Raw genomic sequence first — 21,088 nt, forward strand, 5'->3', positions numbered from 1 at the left:
ACCAAATGGACCGGAAACTTCCAAAAAGATATCCCACTTTAGAAAACAAAGAGGAGGCCACATCAAGATAGCAGAAGGAGCAATTACGTGATATAAGCTACCTCATACCCGCCGAGTGGGAAGCCCTCAGACTGGAATGTAACTGCATCTCAGAGACCCACCTACAGGAGTGAGAGTTGTGAGCCCCACGTTCAATCCCCACGCCTGGGGATCTGGCATTGGGAGAAAGTACCCCCAGGAGCATCTGGCACTGAAGCCCAGTGGGGCTTGTGTGCAGGAGCTCCACAGGACTGGGGGAAACAGAGACTCTATTCTTGAAAGTTGCACACAAACTTTCACCTGCACTGGGTCCCAGGGCAAAGCAAAGGCTCCACAGCAATCTGGGTCGGACCTGACTGCAGTTCTTGAAGGATCTCCTGGGAAAACAGGGGATGACTGTGGCTGGTTGGGGTGGGTGGGGGGGGTCATTGCAGGCAAAGCTCTCGGGAATATTCACCAGTGTGTGTTCCTCTAGAGGTGGCCATTTTGGGAAAATCTGGCCCCCCTCTTCAGGGCTGAAAAGCACCAGGCCAAACAATAATCCAGGTGGGATCATAGCTCCACCCATCAGTAAGCAGGCTGCCTAAAGACACCCTAAGCACACAGCTGCCTCTAATCTCACCCAGAGACAAAGCCCCATCTACCAGTGGGCAGGCACCAGTCCCTCCCATCAGGAAGCCCACAGCAAGCCCCCTTACCAACTTCAGCCACGAGGTGGGCAGACTTTGGAAGCAAGAGAGGCAGAGTTCCCATCGTGGCACAGCAGAAACGAATCTGACTAGGAACCATGAAGTTGCAGGTTCGATCCCTGGCCTTGTTCAGTGGGTTAAGGATCTAGTATTGCTGTGAGCTGTGGTGTAGGTCACAGACACAGCTTGGTTCCAGCATTACTGTGGCTGTGGCAAAGGCCAGCAGCTGTAGGTCAGATTAGATTCCCTAGCCTGGAAACCTCCACATGGGTGTGGCGCTAAAAAGACAAAAAAAAAAAAGAGGTAAGAGAGGCTTCTACTCTATTGTCTGCAAAAAGGAGACCACACCAAAAACCTACAAAAATGAAAACATAGAGAACTATAACTCAGATAAGGGAACAAGAAAAAAAAAAAACAGAAAAACAGCTAAGTGATCCGGAGATCATCAGCCTCCAGGAAAAACGTTAGACAGATGATGTTGAAAATGATGCAAGACATTGGAAATAAACTGGAGGCAAAGACTGATAATTTAAAGTAAACACTGAGCAAATATATTTAAAACTTAAGCAAGTAGAGATGCAAATATAATACAATAACTTGAATAAAAAATTCATTAGAAGCACTCAATAGCAGAATACAGGAAGCAGACGAACGAATAAGCAAGGTGGAGGACAGACTAGTGGAAATCAATGACATAGAACAGAAAAGAGAAAACATATTAAAAAGAAATGAAGACAGTCTAAAAGAACTCTTGGACATTAAATACACCAGCATCCATATTATAGGGGTGCCAGAAGGAGAAGAGAGAAAGAGACAGAGAAAAATATTCAAAGAGATAATAGCTGCAAACTTCCCTAACATGGGAAAGGAGCCACTCACACGAATCAGGAAGCACAACAAGTACCATATAAAATAAACTGAAAGAGGAACACCCCGAGACACATATTAATCAAACTGACCAAAATTAAAGACAAAGAGAAAATAATGAAAGCAGCTAGGGAAAATAAACAAATAACATATAAGGGAACTCCAATAAAGTTATCGGTAGATTCTTCAGCATAAACTCTGCAGACCAGAAGGGAGTGGAATGGTATACTTAAAATGATGAAAGGGAAAAAACCCTCCAACCAAGATTACTCTACCCAGCAAGGCTCTTATTCAGATTTGAAGGAGAAATCAAAAGCTTTACAGACATGCAAAAGCTAAGAGAATTCTGCAACACTAAACCAGCTTTACAACAAATACTAACAGAACTTCTCTAGGCAGAAAAGAAAAGGCCACAACCAGAAACAAACCACCACAAATGATGAGGCTCACCAGTAAAGGCATATATATACAGTAAAGGTAGGAAATCATTCACGCACAAATATGCCACCAAAATCAGAAATCGTAAGAAGAGGAGGGTAGAATGCAGGACACTGGAAATGCACTTGCAATTAAGAAACCAACAACTGGGATTAGCAGAGAGAGAGGATTAAGATGGTGGAATAGAAGGACAGGAGCTCAACTTCTCTCCTAAAATCAACAAAATTCACAACTAAAGACTGAGCAATCTCCACCCAAATGGACCGGAAACCTTAAAAAAGATACCCTAATCCAGAAGAAAAAGAGGAGGCCACATCGAGAGGTAGGAGGGGTGATTTCGTGATATAAACAGCCCCATACCTCTGGGGTGGGAAGCTCCACAGACTGAAAACCAACTGGTTCACAGAGACTCACCTACAGGAGTGAGAGTTCTGAGCCCCACATCAAACCCTCACGAGCAGGGATCTGGCACTGGGAGAAAGAGCCCCTGGAGCATTTGGCATTGAAGGCCAGTGGGGCTTGTGCACAGGAGCTCCACAGGACTAGGGGAAATGGAGATCCCATTCTTAAAAGGCGCATACAGACTTTCACGTGCACTGGGTCCCAGGGCAAAGCAAAGTCTCCATAGGAATCTCGGTCAAACCTGACTGCAGTTCTTGGAGGACCTCCTGGGAAAACAGGGGTGAATGTGGCTTGTTGTGAGGGAAGGACATTGGAAGCAAAGCTCTTGGGAATACTCAGCAGCCTGCCTTTCTCTGGAGGTGGCCAGTTTGGGATAACCTGGCCCCACCCAAGTCAGTGGCACTGAGAAGCCCAAGGGCAAACAACAGTCCAGGTGGGATCACAGCCCTGCCCCTCAGTAAACAGGCTACCTAAAGACCCCTCAGGCAGCAGCTGCCTCTAATCCCATCCAGAGACAAAGCCCCATCCTCCAGAGGGATTAGAATCAGCTCCACCTACCAGTGGGCAGGCATCAGCCCGTTCCATCAAGAAGCCTACAGCAAGCCCCCATACTGACTTCAGCCACAAGGGGGGCAGACACCAGAAGTAAGAGAGACTACAACTCTATTTATCTGTAAAAAGATCACCACACCAAAAACCTATAAAAACAAAAAGACAGAGAACTATAACTCAGATGAGGGAGAAAGGAAAAAAACCCAGAAGATCAGCTAAGTGATAATGAGATTCTCAGCATCCAGGAACTTTAGATTGTTGATGCTGAAGATGAGGCAAGACATTGGAAATAAACTGGAGGCAACAGAGATGGATAACTTACAGGAAACACTGAACAGAGAGATACATGATACGAAACGTAAACAAGAAGAGATGCAAAATACAATAACTGAAATAAAAAACTCACTAGAAGCAGCTAACAGCAGACTACAGGAGGCAGAAGAACGAATAAGTGAGGTGGAGGACAGATTAGTAGAAATTATGGATGCGGAACAGAAAAGAGAAAAAAGATTGAAAACAAATGAAGAGAGCCTCAGAGAACTCTGGGACAACATTAAACGCACCAACATCCATATTGTAGGGGTGCCAGAAGGAGAAGAGAGAGAGAAGAAGACAGAAAAAATATTCCAAGAGATAATAGCCGAAAACTTCCCTAACATGGGAAAGGAACCACTCACTCAAATCCAGGAAGCACAACGAGTACCATATAAAATAAACCCTAGGATGAATACCCTGAGACACATATTAGTCAAACTAACCAAAATTAAACACAAAGAGAAAATCTTGAAAGCAGCTAGGGAAAAGAAACAAGTAACATACAAGGGAACCCCAATAACCCCAAGGTTATCAGCAGATTTTTCAGCAGACACTCTGCAGGCCAGAAGGGAGTGGCATGATATACTTAATGTGATGAAAGGGAAAAACCTCCAACCAAGATTACTTTACCCAGCAAGGCCCTCATTCAGATTTGAAGGAGAAATCAAAACCTTCACAGATAAGCAAAAGCTGAGAGAATTCAGCAACACTAAACCAGCCTTACAACAAATACTAAAGGAACTTCTCTAGGCAGAAAAGAAAAGACAGCAACAGGAAACAAAAGGCTCACCAGTAAAGGTATCTATACAGTAAAGACACGAAATCATCCACGCACAATTATGCCACCAAAATCAGAAATCATGAGAAGAGGTGGGTACAAATGCAGGACATTGGAGATGAACTTGCAATTAAGAGAACAACTTTAAAAAATCTCACATACCTATAGACTCTTATATCAAAACTTCAGAATAACTGCAAACCAAAAATCTACAGTTGATAGACAAACAAGGAATCCCTAGAGAAGAAATATATCTCATAGTAAATAAGTGCATAATCCACCATGAAGGGGGTCATTTGACATCATTCTTGGAATGCTGAAGTCTTCTTAGATCTGATTCTGATTTCCTCTCCATCAAAAAATTTATGATAATTATAATTAAATAATGCCACTGTACAATTAAATAATACAGTTCTACAATTGTATTATTAATAACCATTTCTCCCCATGGTACAATGTAAGGTCTATAATGTCTTGTTTATCACATCACCTAGAATGGTGTAATGCCTATACTGAAGAATCAATAAGATGTTACAAATTGTGAGGACATATTTATACAGTTACACTGTTTTTTAACCAATTTATGCATTTTACATTTTACTTATTTTCAGAGGGTCTATTATTTTTGTTATTCTTACCAGTTAAGTTATTCCTTTTATTATGCTACATAAAATATTTAATGATATATAAGGCTTTCTTTATAAATTTTAGTTGCATAATATACACAATTTTAATATAATGCTAATTTTTAAGAAAAGTTGAAATGTAATAGATAATACTAAATAGTAAAGATGAAAGCCATACAAAATGGGATAAAATATAGAATAAATTTCCTATTTGTCTCAGCATATTTTCCATTCCACTTCTCCAGAGGGAGTCACTTAATCTGTTTCTTAAGATCCATGATATAATAATCTGTGTGAACATAACTGTGTTTAAATATATGTATTTTATTCTGTAAAAAAAATAAAATAAAATTTCAAAAAAAAATGGATTAACAATGAGATTCTGCTGTGTAGCACTGAGAACTATGTCTAGTTTTTTATGACAGATCATGATAGTGGGTGAAAAAAAGAATGTATACATGTATGTGTAACTGGATCACCATGCTGTAGAGTAGGAAAAAAAAATGTATTTGGAAAATAACAATAAAAAAAGAAAAAGAAAAAAAAACAGCTTAAAACAATCTCATGTATATCTACATATACATATATATATATACATGTATATATATAGACTTCTATATCAAAACTGCAGGGTAACTGCAAACCAAAAATCTACAATTGATACACAAACAAATAAGAAAAATCAACTCAAATACAACACTAAAGATACTCATCAAACCACAAGAGGAAAGAATAAGAGATGAAAGGAAGACAAAAGGTCAACAGAAACAAATCCAAAACAGTTAATAAAATAGCAATAAGAACATACATATCAATAATTACCTTAAATGTTAATGGACTAAATGCCCCAAGCAAGACATAGACTGGCTGAATAGATACAAAAACAAGATCCATATGTATGCTGTCTTCAAAAGAGACACACTTCGGGGTTCCCGTCATGGCGCAGTGGTTAACGAATCCGACTAGGAACCATGAGGTTGTGGGTTCGGTCCCTGCCCTTGCTCAGTGAGTTAACGATCCCGGCGTTGCTGTGAGCTGTGGCTGGGATCCAGCATTGCTGTGGCTCTGGCGTAGGCCGGCAACTACAGCTCCGATTAGACCCCTAGCCTGGGAACCTCCATATGCCATGGGAGCAGCCCAAAGAAATTAAAAAAAAAAAAAAAGAGAGAGAGACACACATTTCACTTCTAGGGACACATACAAATTGAAAATGAGAGGACGGAAGAAAATAATCCATGCAAACGGGAATCAAAAGAAAGCTGGAGTAGCAATACTCATATCAGACAAAATAGACCTTAAAATAAAGACTATTTTATAAGAGACAAAGAAGGACATTACATAATGATTAAAGGATCAATCCAAGAAGACAAAAAAATAACAATTATAAATATATATGCACCCAACGTAGGATCACCTCAATATATAAGGCAACTGCTAACGACCTTAAAAGGAGAAATCGACAATAATACAGTAATGGCAGGGGACTTTAACACCCCACTTACAACAATGGACAGATCATCCAGACAGAAAATCAACAAGGAAACACAGGCCCTAAATGAAGCATCAGACCAGAAGGACTTAATAGATATTTATAGGACATTCCACCCAAAAGCAGCAGAATACACATTCTTCTCAAGTGCACATGGAACATTCTCTAGGACTGATCACATTCTGGGCCACAAATCAAGCCTCAGTAACTGTAAGAAAACTGAAATCATATCAAGCATATTTTCCGACCACAACGATATACGACTGAAAATCAACAAGAAAAAAACTGCAAAAAACACAAACACATGGAGACTAAAGAACGTGCTACTAAACAACCAATGGATCACTGAAGAAATCAAAGAGGAAATTAAAAAATACCTAGAAGCAATGACCACAAAGATACAACACTCCAAAACCTATGGGATGCAGCTAAAGCAATTCCAAGAGGGAGGTTTATAGACATACAAGCCTACCTCAGCAAACAAGAGAATAGATAAGCAATGAGGTTCTACTGTACAGCATGGGGGACTATATCCAGTCTCTTGGAACAGAACATGATGGAAGATGTTATGAAAAGGATGTATGGGAGTTCCTGTCGTGGCGCAGTGGTTAACGAATCCGACTAGGAACCATGAGGTTGCAGGTTCGGTCCCTGCCCTTGCTCAGTGGGCTAACGATCCGGCGTTGCCGTGAGCTGTGGTGTAGGTTGCAGACACGGCTCGGATCCCGCGTTGCTGTGGCTCTGGCGTAGGCCGGTGGCTACAGCTCCGAATCAGCCCCTAGCCTGGGAACCTCCATATGCCGCGGGAGCGGCCCAAGGAATAGCAACAACAACAAAAGACAAAAAAAAAAAAAAAGGATGTATGCATATGCATGACTGGGTCCCTTTGCTGTACAGCAGAAATTGGCACAGCATTATAAATCAACTATACTTTAATAAAAAAAAATTTTTTTAAAGCAAAAAAAAAAGGAAATATCACCATAATATATTCACCAGAAAGAAACCACAGACGGCTGGTATGATAATAGCAGAACACACACAAATTAAAACCAAATCAAAATAACATTTTCTACCCATCAGGCCCGCAAAAGATTAGGAAGTTTAACAACACAGCCTTAGCAAGGGTTTGAGACAGGTTACTCTGATGTTATTGCAGGTGACTGAATGTCTATGCAGGAAAATTTGTCAAAAAAAAAAAATCAATAGGAGTTCCCATTGTGGCGCAGTGGTTAACGAATCCGACTAGGAACCATGAGGTTGCGGGTTCGATCCCTGCCCTTGCTCAGTGGGTTAACGATCCGGTGTTGCCGTGAGCTGTGGTGTAGGTTGCAGATGCGGCTCGGATCCTGCGTTGCTGTGGCTCCGGCGTAGGCCGGCGGCTACAGCTCCGATTCGACCCCTAGCCTGGGAACCTCCATATGCCGAGGGAGCGGCCCAAAGAAACAGCAAAAAGAGACAAAAAAAAATCAATAAATATTATAAATGCTAAATTTCAAACAATTTCATTTCCAAGACTTTACAGATATACTTGCACAAATGCACAAAGACACAAATAAATATAAAATTCACTGCCACACTGTATAATCACAATAAAGAGGCTGAATATCCACAATAAACACCCATTATAAACCACTTTATAATTAATGATATTCATACTACTGAGCATCATGCAATCATGTCAAAGAAGAGATGAGATTCAACTCAATTACAGGCAAAATTCACACAGATTTTTTATTTTTATTTATTTATTTATTTTTTGTCCTTTTGCCATTTCTTGGGCAGCGCCAGCGGCATATGGAGGTTCCCAGGCTAGGGGTCGAATCGGAGCTGTAGCTGCCAGCCTATGCCAGAGCCACAGCAACGCAGGATCCGAGCCGCGTCTGCGACCTACACCACAGCTCATGGCAACACCGGATCGTTAACCCACTGAGCAAGGGCAGGGACCGAAACCCCAACCTCATGGTTCCTAGTCGGATTCGTTAACCACTCCACCACGACGGGAACTCCCACACAGATTTTTTATATGGGAATTGATGGCCTGACCCACCATGGCGCAATGGGTTAAGAATCTGACTGGAGGAGTTCCCGTTGTGGCACAAAGGAAACTAATCTGACTAGTATTCATGATGATGAGGGTTCAATCCTTGGCCTTGCTCACTAAGTTAAGGATCTGTCATTGCCATGAGCTATGGTGTAGGTCACAGACGTGGCTGTGATTTGGAGTTACTGTGGCGTGGGCCAGCAGCTATAGCCCCAATTCAACCCCTACCCTGGGAACTTCCATATGCCTCGAGCACAGCCCTGGAAAGCAAAAAAAAAAAAAAAAGAGAGGCTCGGGTCACTATGGAGGGACAGGTCTGAATACCAGAATGGCACAGTGGATTAAAGGATCTGGTGTTGTAGCTGCAGTGTAGCAGATCACAGCTGTTGCTTGGATTCAATCCCTAATGGGAACTTCCATTTGCCACAGGCGCAGTCATAAAATTTTTTAAGATTAAAAAATAAAACTTATGTGGAAAAGCAAAAACTGGAGTTACCGTCATGGCTCAGTGGTTAATGAATCCAACTAGGAACCATGAGGTTGCAGGTCTGATCTTTGGCCTCACTCAGTGGGTTAAGGATCCAGCATTGCAGTGAGCTGTGGTGTAGGTCGTAGTCAAGGTTCAGACCCCGAGTTGCTGTGGCTCTGGTGTAGGCTGGGGGCTACAGCTCAGATTAGACCCCTAGCCTGGGAACCTCCATATTCCACGGGTGCAGCCCTAGAAAAGACCAAAAAAAAAAAAAAAAAAAGGAAAAAGAAAAGCAAAAACCATGTACAACAGACAAAGTCCTCCCCAACATAAATTTGAAAAACTGATGCTATCTGATTTCAAGACTTATGATAAAACTACAGTAATCAAGACAAAGGGTCACAGATCAGTGGAAAAGAATTCAGATATAGACCCATACATTTATGGTCAGTTGATTTTCGGCCAAAGTTCCAAGGCATGTCCACGTGGAAAAGAAAAGTCTGCAATAATAGTGTTGAACTACTGAATATCCAAATAGGAAAAAAAAAATTAATATGGATTAAACACTTAAATGTAAGACAAGACACCATCAAACAGGTAGAAGAGAACACAGGCAAAACATTCTCTGACATCAACCTTACAAATGTTTTCCCAAGGCAAAAATAAAAGCAAAAATAAACCAATGGGACTTAATCAAACTGACAAGCTTTCACACAGCAAAGAAAATCATAAAAAAAAAAAAAAAAGACAGCTTACAGATGGGAGAAAACAATTTCAAACAATGCAACTAAAAAGAGTTTAATATCTAAAATATACAAACAACTTATACAACTCAACAGCAAAAAAGCAAACACCACAATGGAAAAATGGGCAAAAGACCTGAATAGACATTTCTCCAAAGAAGATGTACAGATGGCCAACAGGCACATGAAAAAATGCTCAACATCACTTGATCATTAAGACAAACGCACATCAAAACTACCATGAGGAGTTCCCGTCGTGGCGCAGTGGTTAACGAATCCGACTAGGAACCATGAGGTTGCGGGTTCGGTCCCTGCCCTTGCTCAGTGGGCTAACGATCCGGCGTTGCCGTGAGCTGTGGTGTAGGTTGCAGACACGGCTCGGATCCCGCGTTGCTGTGGCTCTGGCGTAGGCCAGTGGCTATAGCTCCGATTGGACCCCTAGCCTGGGAACCTCCATATGCCGCAGGAGTGGCCCAAGAAATAGCAACAACAACAACAACAACAACAAAAAAAAAAAAAAAAAAACTACCATGAGATACCACTCACACCAGTCAGAATGGCCATCATTAAGAAGTCCACAAATAACAAATGCTGGAGAGGGTGTGGAGAAAAAGGAACCCTCCTGCACTGCTGGTGGGAATTTAAAGTGGTACAACCACTATGGAAAACAGTACGGAGGTACCTTAGAAAACTATGCATAGAACTACCACATGACCCAGCAATCCCACTCTTGGGCACATATCTGGACAAAACTTTCCTTGAAAAAGAAACATGCACCCGCATGTTCATTGCAGCACTATTCACAATAGCCAAGACATGGAAACAACCTAAATGTCCATCAACAGATGAATGGATTAAGATGTGGTATATATACACAATGGAATACTACTCACCCGTAAACAAGAACAAAATAATGCCATTTGCAGCAACATGGATGAAACTACAGACTCATCCTAAGTGAAGTAAATCAGAAAGAGAACGACAAATACCATATGATACCATTTATATCTGGAATCTAAGATATGGCACAAATGAACCTTTCCAGAGAAAAGAAACTCATGGACATGGAGAACAGACTTGTGGTTGCCAAGGGGAAGGGAGTGGGACAGACTGGGAATTTGGAGTTAATAGATGTAAACTATTGCCTTTGGAATGGATAAACAATGAGATCCTGCTGTATAGCACTGGGAACTATATCTGGTCACTTGTGATGGAGCATGATAATGTGAGAAAAAAGTATACATATATGTGTAACTGGGTCACCTTGCTGTACAGTAGAAAACTGACAGAACGCTGTAAACCATGTATAATGGAAAAATTAAAATTATAAAATAAAAAAATTAAAAATTAAAATAATCAACAAAAATAATTTGAGACTGATCATAGACATAAATGTAAAGTATAAAATTGTAGAAGAGGCGTTCACCTTGTGGCTCGGTGGTTAATAAATCTGACTAGGAACCATGAGGTTGTGGGTTCAATCCCTGCCTCACTCAGTGGGTTAAGGATCCGGCATTGCTCGGATCCCAAGTTGCTGTGGCTCTGGCACAGGCTGGCGGCTACAGCTCAGATTAGACCCCCAGCCTGGGAACCTTCATACACTGCAGATGTGGCCCTAGAAAAGGCAAAAAGACAAAAAATAAAATAAAAAATAAAAAATTGTAGAAGAAAGGAGTTCCTGTTAGAGTGCAGCGAAAACTAATCCGACTAGGAACCATGAGGTTGCAGGTTCAATCCCTGGCCTCGCTCAGTGGGTTAAGGATCCGGCATTGCCGTAAGCTGTGGTGTAGGTCACAGACGTGGCTCAAATCTGGCATTGCTGTGGCTCTGGCACAGGCCGAGAGCTGTAGCTCCAATTAGACCCCTAGCCTGGGAACCTAAAAAGACAAAAGACTAAATAAATAAATCTGTAGAGGAAAAAAGGCAAAACTCTTTGAGACTCTGAGGTATACAAAGTTTTTTTCAGGAAGGACTCCTATTCATTCCACATAAATACCTGTCCAAATATCTTCAAAGCAGCATTGTGCACAATAACCAAAATCTGAAAACAATTCAAAAGTCAGGTGAATGGATACACTATGTGCTATATCAAGATAATTTTAAAAATTACCAATCAAAAGGAACAAACTGGAGTTCTTGTCATGGCTCAGTGGTAACGAACCCAATTAATATCCCTGAGGATAAAGGTTCAGTCCCTGGCCTTACTCAGTGGGTTAGGGATCAGGCCTTGCCCTGAGCTGTGGTGTAGGTCACAGACATGGCTGGGACCCTGAGTTGCTGTGGCTGTGGACAATTTGACCCATAGCCCAGAAATTTCCATGTGCCACAGGTGTGGCCTTAAAAAGACCAAAAAGGGGGGGGGGGGGGATGGGAGGAATTACTGGAACCATATGAATGAACTTCACAATCATAATACTGAGAGAAAAAAGCTAAACAAAGAGTAAATGATGTATGATTCCACTTTTCATTAATTTCTCAAAAAGGCAAACTTATCTACAGTAACAGAAAGCAGATGAGTCACTGCCTGGGGTCAGGAGTGGAGGGACAGATAGACTTTTGGATGTTACGGAAATGATCTGTATCTTGATTGTGGTGGTAGTTCCAAGAATGTGTAAATCTGTCAAAATCCACCAAACCATACATTTTAAAAGGGTGTAGTTTATTATACATAAATTATACTTTAATAAATCTGTCCAAAAAATAGAACTGTAAGTAACTGATAATGGACCTACAACTGACAAATAAACCAAATAAAGCTAGGTGAAGAACAGGGTGTACTTCCCTTTGTGTAAAAAGATAAAAGGGAGGAAAGGAAACATGTGCTTATTTATGCACACAATGTGTATGGAAAAGCACACAAGAAACTAGTAATAGTGAAGACTTCTGGGAGAAAGAACCATGGGACCAAGTGTCAGAAGTGTGAAAAAGCTTACTTCTCAGTATACCTCTTATTTTACCATGTAAACATACAACCTTTTCAAAAAAAAGTTATATTTCTCTGAAAATATTAAGTATATTTGGCACACTGGCCAATTATCTTCAAAGACATTAAATTACAACAGTATAAACCACTTACCTTACTGAAATGAAAATTACATGTAACTTTTTTTCTTCAGGTTGATGGATGATGCGTCTAATGAATGATGCTTCCTATTAACTTCCTTTGTATTTGGCTATTAACCTTAAATATTTCTAAAAAAAAAAAATTCTATAGCTATAGTAAAACAATCATTAAAAAACATGAGTACAAAAACAGTATTGTCTATTCACTATTAAAACAACAGACTTTTAGACTAAATAAACAACGGATTAGTGACAATTTTTCATTCTACATCAAAAATCACACAACTGCAATATGGTCACCATCTCATTTTTTACATGATATAATAGATTTGGTTCTTCTTCAAATAACTACTACCTTATACCCGCATTCCTACCTCCTTGGAAGGAGTTTATTTTACCTCCCAAGACGCTGAGCTTAAACCATATGTTTTTTTTGGCCTCATGATGGACAGAGCATACTTTCTTGCCCCCACAGCCTTGGCCATCTGATGATCTGGCCAATGGGATGTTAGCAGAAATGATGCAGAGGTTTGCAATATCTTTGTGCAGCTAGTCTTGCCTTCCTGTTACCTTTGCTATCACCACGAGAAGAATTTCAACAGGTAGATCCTCTCCCCTTCAGCCTGGGCCCCAGAAGAAACACAAACAGTAGAACTGAGCCATACCCCAAATGCAGTGCCAAGCCCAACCAACATGAGAAGCCCACTCACATCCACAGCTAAGCCTACCCTAAATCACCTAACCCACAGCAAACTGTACAGATGTATCAGCAAAAATAACTTCTGTTTTAAGCCACTGAATTTTTTTTTTTTTTTTTTTAAGGGCCGCACCTGTGGCATGTGGACATTCCCAGCCTAAGGGTCAAATTGGAGCTATATCTGCTAGCCTACATCAGAGCCACAGCAACTCGGGATCCAAGCCGCATCTTCGACCTACACCACAGCTCAAATCAATGCCGGATCCTTAACCCACTGATCAAGGCCAGGGAATCATGAACCCGTGTCCTCATGGATGCTAGCTGGGTTCGCTAACCACTAAGCCATGACGGGAACTCCTAAGCCATTGAATTATAGGACAATTTCTCATACAGTAATAACATAGTGTAGTTAAATTTTCTGGGAAGCCCCAAATGTATCCAAGATTAAGCCTCAAAGGTACAATAACTTGAAAAAACAGAAAGCTCATTTAATTTCCTTTATTAATAACTTTAGCACCAAGAATTCCTATTTTTAGAAAGATCAGGAGTTCCTGTCGTGGCGCAGTGGTTAACGAATCCAACTAGGAACCATGAGGTTGAGGGTTCGATCCCTGGCCTTGCTCAGTGGGTTAAGGATCCGGCATTGCCGTGTGCTGTGGTGTGTGGTCACAGATGCGGCTCAGATCCCGCATTGCTGTCGCTCTGGCGTAGGCAGGCCGGTGGCTACAGCTTCGATTAGACCCCTAGCCTGGGAACCTCCATACGCTGCAGGAGCGGTTCAAAAAAAAGGCAAAAAGACAATAAAATTAAATTAAATTAAAAAATGATCAATTACTTCTTTTCCTCTCAATTTCTAAATATTCTAATAATCTAATACAACATTTGGCAGTTGGGACCTATCAGAAAAAAAGTCAATTGATTTATTTCAAAAAAAGAAGTAGGAGTACCGTCATGGCTCAGTGGTTAACGAATCCGACTAGGTTGCAGGTTGGATCCCTGGCCTTGCTCAGTGGGTTAAGGATCCAGCGTTGCCATGAGCTGTGGTGCAGATTGCAGACACAGCTCAGATTCTCATTGCTGTGGCTCTGGCGTAGGCTGGCGGCTGCAGCTCCGATTCAACCCCTAGCCAGGGAACCCCCATATGCCGCGGGAGCGGCCCTAGAAATGGCAAAAAGACAAAAAAAAAAAAAAAAAAGTAAATGACCACCTGTACAGGTATGCTAAGGATCACTACACTTTAGTTTGCCCTATGTATTAAATCATCATTAACTTAGCATTATACAACTAATAACATCCCTCTCTACTAAATAAAACCTTGTAACAAGGGCTGAAATGCATTCACTCTCTAACCTGTTAAGAAATTGACAAGATTCCTCCACAACACAGCTAGCTTATTAACAGAATTCTAATGAAATCAATATTGGGACCAAAAAACAATCAAACTTAACGTAAACCAATCACTTTGGAAAACCCCCAATAACGTCTATGTAGAAAGATAATTTACAAGTTACATGTTAAAAAGTTCAGAGGGAGTTCCCATCGTGGCGCAGTGGTTAACGAATCTAAGAACCATGAGGTTGCGTGTTTGAGCCCTGGCCTTGCTCAGTGGGTTAACGATCCGGTGTTGCCGTGAGCTGTGGTGTAGGTCGCAGACGTGGCTCAGATCCCGAGTTGCTGTGGCTCTGGCATAGGCCGGGGGCTACAACTTCAATTAGACCCCTAGCCTGGGAACCTCTATATGCTGCAGGAACAGACCAAGAAATGGCAAAAAGACAAAAAAAAAAAAGTTCAGAGAATTTAAGAGTTAACAAATTTCCCAACAGTACTTTAAGATATATATACTCAAATTTTAATCATTAAAAAATATTTAGATTATACGTCACCCAATATACTGTTTAAAGTGATTTTTAAAAACCATTTTATAAATGAGATAAATCTGTGATAAGACCATAAAATTCACCTAGTTATAGTGTACAATTTAACAATCTTTAGTGTTTTCAAAGTTGTGCAATAATTGCCACTAATTCCAGAATATTTTCACCATCTCAAAAAGAAACCCACTATGAGTCACTCTATACACAGTCTTTTATGGGTGGCTTATTTCACTTATCGTAATGTTTTCAAGGTTCAAATAGGATTGTAGCATTTATTAGTAATATCTTGTTCTTTATGGCTAAATACTATTCCATTGTATAAATATACCACATTCTGTTTACCTATTTATCCACTGATGGATTGATGAGATGTTTCTACCTTTTAGCTAGGATGAACAATGCTATGAATAATCCTGAGTGAGCTTTTATGTGAACATGTTTTCAAGTTTCCCAGGTATATACCTAAGAGTGTAATTGTTGGGCCACATGGAAATCCTAAATTTAACTTCTGAGGGACTGTTTTCCAAACCAGCTATTTCCACATTTCTCCACATCCTTGGGTTTGTTTTTCTTTTGTTTTTCTTTTTAGGGCTGCACCTGTGGCACACAGAAGTTCCCAGGCTAGAGGTCATATCAGAGCCGCAGCTGCTGGCCTACGCCACAGCTCACGGCAACGCAGGATCTTTAACCCAGTGAGTGAGGCCAGGGATAGAACCCACATCCTCATGGATACTAGCCAGGTTCTTGACCTGCTGCGCCATAAGGGGAATTCCATCTCCACATCTGTTAACATTTGCTATCTTTTTCTTTTTAAATTTTAGTCATCCTTGTGTGTGTAAAATGGTATCTTACTGCAGTTTTAATTTGTATTTTCCTAATGACCATGTTGAGCATCTTTTCATGTGCTTTTTGGTCACCTGTATTTCTTCTTTGGAGAAATGTCTATATGAAACCTTTTCTCATTTTTAAAATTTGGTTATCTTCCTTTCATTACTGAAACAGTTTTTTATCTGGATATTAGACGCTCATCAGATGTATGAATCACAAATATTTTCTCCAATTCTACTGGTTGTTTTTGTTTTGTTTGGTTTTTTTTTTTTTGCTTTTTAGGACCACACCCGTGGCATATGGAAGTTCCCAGACTAGGGGTCAAATTGGAGCTACAGTTGCTGGCCTACACCACAAAAACAGCAACTTGGGATCTAAGCCAAGTCTGCAATCTACACCACAGCTCACAGCAACACTGAATCCTTAACTCACTGAGCAAGGCCAGAGACCAAACCACATCCTCATGGATCCTAGTCCGGTTCATTAACCACTGAGCCACAAAGGGAACTCCCTCTTTTCACGTTTTTGAAAGAGCTCTTTGATGCACAAAAGTTCTTAATTTTGATGAAGTCTAATTAATCTATTTTTTCTTTGGGTGCCTGTGATTTAGGTGTCATATCTAAGAAACTATTACCTAATCCAAGACTGTGAAAATTTACCCCTATGAATTTTACTGGTTTTAGCTTACATTTAGCATTTGATCCATCTTGAATTTATTTTCTATGTGGTGTGAGGTAGGGGTAAAATCCTCATTCTTTTGCATGCAGATGTCCAACTGAACAAGCACCATTTGTTAGACCATTTTTTATCCACTGAATTACCTCATCACTCTTGCTGAAAATCAAATGCCCACTGGTTTATCTCTGGACTCTCAATTCTGCACCACTGATCCATATTACCTTATGCCAATACCATAGTCTTGATTATGATAGTACTGTAGTAGGTTTGGGGTTTTTTCAGGAGGTATAATAGACATATTTTATTAGTGTTAGGTATACAACAGTTATTTTGATATGCGTTTACATTGCAAAACTGTCACAACAGGTCTTAGGTTTTATTTTGCTTTTTTTGTCTTTTGTTCTTGTGTTTTTTTGCTTTTTTTTAGGGCAGCACCTGCAGCATATGGAAGTTCCCAGGTTAGGGGTCAAATCAGAGCTGTAGCTGATGGCCTACACTATGGCCACAGCAATGAGGGATCTGAGCCACATATTCGACCTACACCACAGCTCAGGGCAATGTCCGATCTTCAACCCACTGAGCAAAGCCAGGGATCAAACCTGCATCTTTATATTGGTCAGGTTCATTACCACTGACCCAGGATGGGAACTCTAGGCCTAAGTTAATATCTGTGATCCTAACAGCAGAAATTAACACAACATTGTAAATCAATAAAACTTAAAAAAAATTAATTTAAAAATTTTTTAAATCTGTAATCTTAGTTATAAAAATTTTTTTCTTGTGAAAAGAACTTTTAAAATCTATTTTCAGGAGTTTACATTGAAGCACAGTGGAAACGAATCCGACTAGCAACCATGAGGTTTCAGGTTCAATCCCTGGCCTCACTCAGTGGGTTGAGGATCTGGCATTGCCGTGAGCTGTGGTATAGGTCACAGACGCAGCTCAGATCTAGCGGCGGCTGCAGGTCGAATTAGACCCCTAGCCTGAGAACCTCTATATGCCATGGGTGCATAAAAAACACAAAAATAAAATTAAAATCTACTTTCAGCAACTTATAAATATGAAACAAAGCATTATTAACTAAAATCACCATGATGTACATTACATCCCCGTGAATTATTTATTTTATAGGTGGAAGTTTATATCTTTTTAACTCCCCTTCACCCATTTCACCCACCCATGCGTCTGGCAACCACAAATCTGCTCTCTGGTTTATGAGCTTTTTTCTTCTTCTTTTGGGTTTGTTTTTAATTTTGTTATATGTGAGGTCACACAGTATAACACTGTGATTTATAAGAATATATGTTTGGTCAGATGTCCAAATACGTCATATATATTTGGTCTTTGCCCATAGTTCCTGGCTCATAGCTCACAAAGTCCTTGGAATTTGTAGAATTAAATGTTAAGAGTAATAAAGGGTCTTTTGTTATGTTAATGACACAGTTTTAGGAAAGCACCTAAGGATGAGAGCTAGGAGCCAGTGGAACCAACCTTTTGATTAGAGGGTTGGAACTCCCAAGTCCCACCTTTTAACAATGGGAGAGAGAAGGACTGGAGGTTGAATCATAAACCCCAAGAGGACAGGGTTCTGGAGTGCTTCTGGACTAGTAAGCAGAGATTTGGTTAAGGATCCGGCTTTGCCACAGCTGTGGGACCCCTGGCCCAGAATTCTATATGCCATGGGGTGGCCAAAAATGGAAAAAAAAAAAAATTACCACAGGGTAAAGAAGGCAGCTGTACATGACTGACACCTAAGCTGCTGCAACACAATGAAGGCAAGGAGGACTATTTCTAGAACCCATGGGATTCACTAGGGCATCTCCTGGAGCTTCTTTATTCAATACCTTGGTCAGTGGACAACAAAGAAGGGACCACCAAGTACTCAGTTTCCACAGAATGAAAATCCTCACCAAATTAAACTCATCCAGTCCAATGTTGGCATAAACCAACATGAAATAGGTAGATGAAGAAGATAACCTAACCACTATTATTTAATTTTCATGACCACTTGCAGAAGGGAGGCCCACAGCTAGCAGCAGCTTTATGTTCTTTTCTTACCTTCTGCTCCAACTTGTATGAAGGGCAAAAGGTGGTGGGAATGTTTTAAGTTGCAGGTGGAAAAAAAAAGAAAAATCACTGAATTCACATCACACACACCTTCCACATGATACAACAATATGATCTTAACAATAAAAAGAGAAAAATGCATCCTAATGTTCATCGCAGCACTATTAACAACAATGTTCATTGTTGCTGCAAGACATAGAAGCAACCTAAATATTCATCAACCGAAGACTGGATAAAGAAGTGGTATATACATATACATACAATGGAAAATTACTCAGCCATAAAAAAAGAATGAAGTAATACCATTTGCAGCACAACTGTGTAAGTCAACTATATTCCAACAAATTTAAAAAGAGAGAAAAATGTAGAGCAGACAGTACAAATAACACAAATTAACAGATTTAACCCTGAATATATCAGAAATTACATAATAAATCCTTGGACCAAATCCTCTAGATAAACTGATTATGAGACTTACTTAGAGCATAAGGATACAGAAAAGTTTAAGGACAAGAAAAAGAAATAAACCAGGAGTTCCCATCATGGCTCAGCAGTTAATGAACCCAACTAGCATCTATGAAGACGCAGGTTCAACCCCTGGCCGTGCTCAGTGGGTTAAGGATCCAGCGTCGCCATGAGCTGTGGTGCAGGTTGCAGACGCAGCTCTGATCCTGCATTGCTGTGGTTCTGGTGCAGGCTGAGGGCTACAGCTCCAATTTGACCCCTAGCCTGGGAACCTTCATATGTCTTGGGTGCAGCCCTAGAAAGACCAATAAATAAATAAATAAATAAATCCATAAACCGTGTAAATACTAACCAAAAGAAAGCTGGTATATCTACATTAACATCAAAATAAGAACCTCAAGACAAAAAGCAATATTAAAGGGTCATATTCTTTTTTTTTAATAATTTTTTTTATTTTCCCACTGTACAGCAAGGGGGTCAGGTTATCCTTACATGTATACATTACAATTACATTTTTCCCCCAGCCTTTCTTCTGTTGTAACATGAGTATCTAGACAAAGTTCTCAATGTTATTCAGCAGGATCTCCTTGTAAATCTATTCTAAGTTGTGTCTGATAAGCCCAAGCTCCCGATCCCTCCCACTCCCTCCCCCTCCCATCAGGCAGCCACAAGTCTCTTCTCCAAGTCCATGATTTTCTTTTCTGAGGAGATGTTCATTTGTGCTGGATATTAGATTCCAGTTATAAGTGATATCATATGGGATTTGTCTTTGTCTTTCTGGCTCATTTCACTCAGTATGAGATTCTCTAGTTCCATCCATAAAGGGTCATATTCTAATGATAAAAGCATCAATTGTGACAAGAATATAAAACAATTTCAAACTCCATGCACCTAAAAACGTGATCTGAAATTCCCAAATTGACATATATAGCCCCCTAACTGAAAGAACCACAAAGAAAAATATTTAAGTCCAAAATTGTAACTCAGAGATTTAGAAAACATCCCTCTTTGCAACTGACAGAAAAGGGAGACAAAAACACAAATGAACAAAACACCCCACTAATTATACAAAATATATGAACACAAGTAATTTTAAATTTGACTTAGCAAATATATACATAATATTATCCTAACATCTGCCAAATATATTATTTTCAAGCCACACATAGAACATTTCAAGTATCCCTAAATACAAGACCTAGGAGTTCTGTTGTGGCTCAGCAATAACAAAACTGACTAGTATCCATGAGGACACAGGTTTGATCCCTGGCCTCACTGGGTGGGTTAAGGATCTGGTGTTGCTATAAGCTGTGGTGTAGGTCTCAGATGAGGCTCGGATCTGGTGTTGCTGTGGTTGTGGAGTAGGCAACACTAGATCTATAGCTCTAATTCAGTCCCTAGTCTAAGAACTTCCAGAAGCCTGAGACGCGTCCCTAAAAAGACCAAAAAAAAGAAAGAAAAAAATACAAGACCTAAATCAGGTCTCCACAAACATCTAAGAAATGATACCAGAGTATGTTCACTGATCATGATGCAATGATACTAGAAATGTATAACCCATAAAATTCTAAGTAGAAAATGCCCAGATGTCTGGAAATCTTAAAATCTATTCTACATATACCATAAGAAATGACACTGAAGAAAATTACAAATTTAGAATTCCCTTGTGGCACAGCAGGTTAAGCATCCAATGTTGTCATCACAGTGGCTTGGGTTGCATCTGTGGCACGGGTTCAACCCCTGGCCCAGGAACTTCCACATGCCATGAGTGCAGTCTCCCACCCCACCCCCCAAAAAAAGGAAACCACAAAGTGGTGAACTTGTCCTACCGGCTATCAGCATTTACTACAAAAGCAGAGTAATAAGTAATGTGTGATACTGGATAGATAAATAAACCAATGGAACAAAACAATGACACATAGAGTACCCAGAATCAAGCTCATCTATATGGTCAACTGGTTTATGATA

General features: G+C 40.2%; 1 protein-coding gene across 4 annotated transcripts in view; it reads right to left on the minus strand.

Annotated features, from left to right (window-relative positions):
• ESCO1 (establishment of sister chromatid cohesion N-acetyltransferase 1) overlaps positions 1-21,088 on the minus strand; it is a 90,258-nt gene that overhangs the window by 60,881 nt on the left and 8,289 nt on the right. For 3 of the 4 annotated variants that reach the window (XR_007136655.1, XM_047793884.1, XM_047793882.1), the window contains exon 2: positions 12,525-12,640. The exons of the other annotated variant lie outside the window; for it this stretch is intronic. The gene's annotated coding sequence lies outside the window, so the exon portion shown is untranslated. The remainder of the gene's footprint in view (positions 1-12,524; positions 12,641-21,088) is intronic. 4 annotated transcript variants of the gene reach the window in all.

The sequence above is a fragment of the Phacochoerus africanus genome, chromosome 8 (genome assembly GCF_016906955.1).
Source record: "Phacochoerus africanus isolate WHEZ1 chromosome 8, ROS_Pafr_v1, whole genome shotgun sequence".
Classification (NCBI taxonomy): Eukaryota; Metazoa; Chordata; class Mammalia; order Artiodactyla; family Suidae; genus Phacochoerus; species Phacochoerus africanus.